Here is a 4,276-nt window from a genome sequence, read left to right on the forward strand (position 1 = left end):
AATCATACAAAATTGCTGGAGTGGAGGGGCGTGGAATGGGGTGGCTGGGTGATGGACATCGGGGAGGGTATGTACTATGGTGAGTGCTGTGAATTGTGTAAGACTGTGAACCACAGACCTGTACCCCTGAAACAAATAATACATTATATGTTATTAAAAAAATAATTAAAAAACAAAAATAATAAAGTCATACAACAAAATCTCATTGAGGAATGTTGCCTTCTTCTACCTTCAAAACATAGAAAGATATTGACACTGATCTATATTAAGCAAACTGTCACCGCATTTATAAGGGGAGAAATAGGGCATTTCCTAGAGACAGAAGGATTTAGACTAGACATTTGTATTCATGCAGCACCACTGAGAAACTGTTAGCAATTTTTTGGAAAAATTATTTACTTCACAGAAGACCCAGAAATCGGTGTCATCAAGGTTTGCACACACCTGATTCCTTGTTCCTAACTTGCCATTGTTACCCCTTTGCTTTCACAGTCTTCTCATTCTGTAATTTGGCCCTATAATTTGGTTTTTGACCTGTTTCCTGCCTAATAGCCCATGCCCACCCCTATAGCCTGAACCCTAACCAGCAAGGGAGACCTATGCTTACAGATAGTTCAATTCTACAATGACTACCTGTACGCTGGGCTCTCAGTAGTCAAGGTTTTCTGATTTCCTTGCTACTGATCTGACTGGAAAATGACTATTTTCTTCACTGCAAATTAGATGGCAACACTCCTCAAAAATGGAGCCCCCAAAATTCGTCATCCTTTTACCATCAGCGTCTGTATCTGAGCACTTCCCCTATGTCATTTCTTCCCCAGAGAACAGATTTTGTGCTAACACCCAAACATGTGAAGGACAGATTTTCTGCTCTGTCCTACTCTAGAAAGACCATCAATATTTGGCATGAAGTTATCCCAGGATGTGGCATTATGGTAGGAATAATTCTAAACATTAGAATTATGTTCTAATTGATGGGAGAATCTGCCCTGCCAAGAGTCCCATCCCCTGATTATTTAAACACTAATCTAGGCACTGTTAGAAGATATAATTAAGGTTACTAATCAGTTGACCTTAAAATAGCGAGTTTATCTTGGATTATCTGGGTGAGCTCCACATAACCCTATGAAGAGAAAGATAGAAGAATTAGTTTTAGAGATACATTAGAGGAGGAAGAAGAAGAGATGTAGCAGAAAGAGGAAGTCAGATTCCAAGCAGGAGAAAGATGTGACTGTACATGTTACTGGCTCACAGATGTGGGAGCCCACAGGCAAGAACCTGAGAAGGGTTTCTAAGAGCTAAAGGTGTGGGGTGTCTGGGTGGCACAATCGGTTTGGCCTCCGACTCTTGGTTTTGGCTCAGGTCATGATTTTAGGATCGTGGGATTGAGTCCCTTGGGCTCCGCGTTCAACACGGAGTCTGCTTGAGATTCTCTCTCTATCCCTGCCTCTCCTGCTTGTGTGCACTCTCTCTCTCACATAAATAAATACATCTTTAAAGAGAGAGAGAGAGAGAGAGAGCGCTAAGGGCAAATCCCAGCTGACAGCCAGCAAGGAAATGGAGATCTTGGTCCTAAAACCATGAAGAACTGGATTCTGCCAACAACCTGAAGGATCTTAGAAGGGGATTCTTTCCCAGAGGTTCCAGATAAGAGGCCAGCTCTTGATTTCAGTTTTGTGAGACCCAGAGCAAAGAAACCTATGAAGCCATTCTGGACATAAGACCTGTAGAACTGTGAGTCATAAATTTGTATTGCTTTAGGCCATTAATTTTATGGTGATTTGTTATGGCAGTAGTAAGAAACTGCTTCCAGACGTAAAATACACTCACACAATTTTTTGTGAAAAAACAATTTTTTCCTTAGGAAAACGATACCTGTGGTTAAGTTTAGCATCAATATTCTTTTTTATAAACACAGTGAGGAGTTTATCTTTCTTATAGTTCCTCTACCACTTAACTATTAGCAGCTTTTTGTAACCCTATATTTCTTCATTCATTATACAGTATTGAGTGTCTCCTACGTCCAAAGGTCTTTAGCATGTACAAACAATCTCTGCCTATGGACTCCTCCTTGTATGGAAGATGAGGTGACCTTGACAGAATAAAGTCTAAATCCCATAATATGGCATGCACAGTGTTCCATCATCTACCTTCTGCCTGTAATTCTCCACTTATCCACTAAGATCCAGCCCCACATGACATCAACATCAAACCCTTGCTTTCCTTTCATGCCTTTGAAACTTGGAACTTACAGTGTCATACCTCAAGGTGGCTTTTCCCTCTATCTGGAACTCTCCTCCCCCAGATATCCAGATGGACCTCTCTCTTCCTCAATTTTTGCCACATTTTGCTTTTAAAAAACTTCTACCCTGATCATTCTACTGACCCTTGCAAACTACCTCACCTCCACACTCCAAATCACCCTTATCCTTGCACAAATATTATTCCATAACACTTAGCAATTTCTAATGTACTATATTACTCATTTATTATATCTGTTGGGTGTTGTCTCTCTCTTTCCCTGATAAAATATAATCCTTTTATCTGAAAGTGACTTTTATCTGTTGTGTTCACTGAGTGATCCCTAGCACCCAGAACAGTGCCTGACTCATAGTCAATAGACCCTTTATAAATATTTGTAGAGCACTGAATGAACCTTTTCAAGGCTACAGATTTTTAATAGTTACTTGTAGGGTAGAGTTTGGCAGAGCCCAGTTAATGTCCATGCAAAGTGGAGGATTAACTGAGAGACGCACTGGTCACTTCGTTAAGACCAGGAAACAGGCCTAGGACTCTACAATTTTTAAGTGTCTGGTATGCTCAGTGTTCTTCTAGAACTGGCCTACAAATATGGAGAGCATTGCTGGACAAGTTTTGGTGAAATAAGGGTCAATCTTGCACTTAGAGAATACTACCAAAAATGAACATCCTTCGAATTCTTGAAAGAGAACAGAATAGTTTGAGTCTCACTCATAAATTCCTTTCCCCAATTGTCCCTTTATATTTCAATAAAGACAAAAACAATGCTGAATTGAATGCAATATTTATTACTGCTCTAGTGCTATTCCTATGGGATGCCAGTATCCTTTCCAATACACCCTTCAACAGTTTCTTCTTATCTTTTTTTTTTTTTTGAAACCATTTTTACCTTGCTATTCACATACCAAGAATGCAAGGATGAAAACTATATAAATTAGAGAAGACTTTTTCTTTCTTGTTGTTACAAATGCAAGTTGTTCACTTTGAGGTTATTCTTTAATATTTTCTAATTGCTGACTCATTATTCTAAGTTGTATCTAGGAGAAAAAGTTTTGCAACAGCTATCAAGCACCTACAAAGCCACATATGGCTCCCCATACGTAAGCCAAAGCCACAAATTGATATTTATAAAACTTCAAAAGTTTAAAGTGAATCGTCTGGAATATGTGGCTGAAAAGTACTAACACTGTCAGTGACAAGGAGTTAGTGTGCTTACTGGTAAAGAAATTCTAGCTCATGCTGGCCTTGAACAACATGCTTGAACTTGCCCACCATTTAGTAGGTTACAGTTTGCCAACTTTACAAAGGAAAGGTTTATTAAGGAAAAATTTCAACCTCTCCATCTTTAGCCTTCTGTATCTTGTCCAAAGTTGTTTTGCCAAAGCCAAAGCTTTAAGGGCTGGGCTCAATTTCTCCATTTTAAATAGGGACCACAAATAAAACTGTCAACCAGTAAGAATAAATGTAGTGAGCTTCTTGCCCAAAGTGGTAGACTTAGTTTGGCTAGCAGTGCCAGGGCAAACACATCCATAGGGCTCATTCAAAGACTGACACATTTTGACTTGGTCCCAACAACAACAAGTGGAAAAAAATCAGTCCTCAAATCACCTCCTTGTGGGTTTGCATGTTTTAAGTTATGCCTGCTGCTGAGACCTAACTAGCAGCTATTTCAGACATGTTTTCATCCCCCAAATCCCAAAATGGATCTAATCACAGAGTTTAGTACTTAAAAGCACAACAAGCAAACATGACCAATTTTCCCTTAAAGCTGGAGGCATAGCAGATAAACAAAGATAGCTTGAAACTCAACATGTTTAGGCATGAAGGATGAAGGAATCAGCAATTTATTTCAAAAATCCATGAAAATTCATTTTTTAAAAAAACTTCAAATTTGCCTGGCAAATTTCAATTTTAAAAGCAATCTCGACAGTCTGAAAACTCTATAATAGATGTTCCAAAGGGTACTCGCAGTAGAACAATTGATATTACTACCAAACATTTGATGTTTGCATTTCCT

This window comes from Eumetopias jubatus, unplaced genomic scaffold (assembly GCF_037043125.1).
Source record: "Eumetopias jubatus isolate StellerSeaLion01/CBP00866 unplaced genomic scaffold, mEumJub1_p1.0 scaffold_1, whole genome shotgun sequence".
NCBI classification, from domain to species: domain Eukaryota; kingdom Metazoa; phylum Chordata; class Mammalia; order Carnivora; family Otariidae; genus Eumetopias; species Eumetopias jubatus.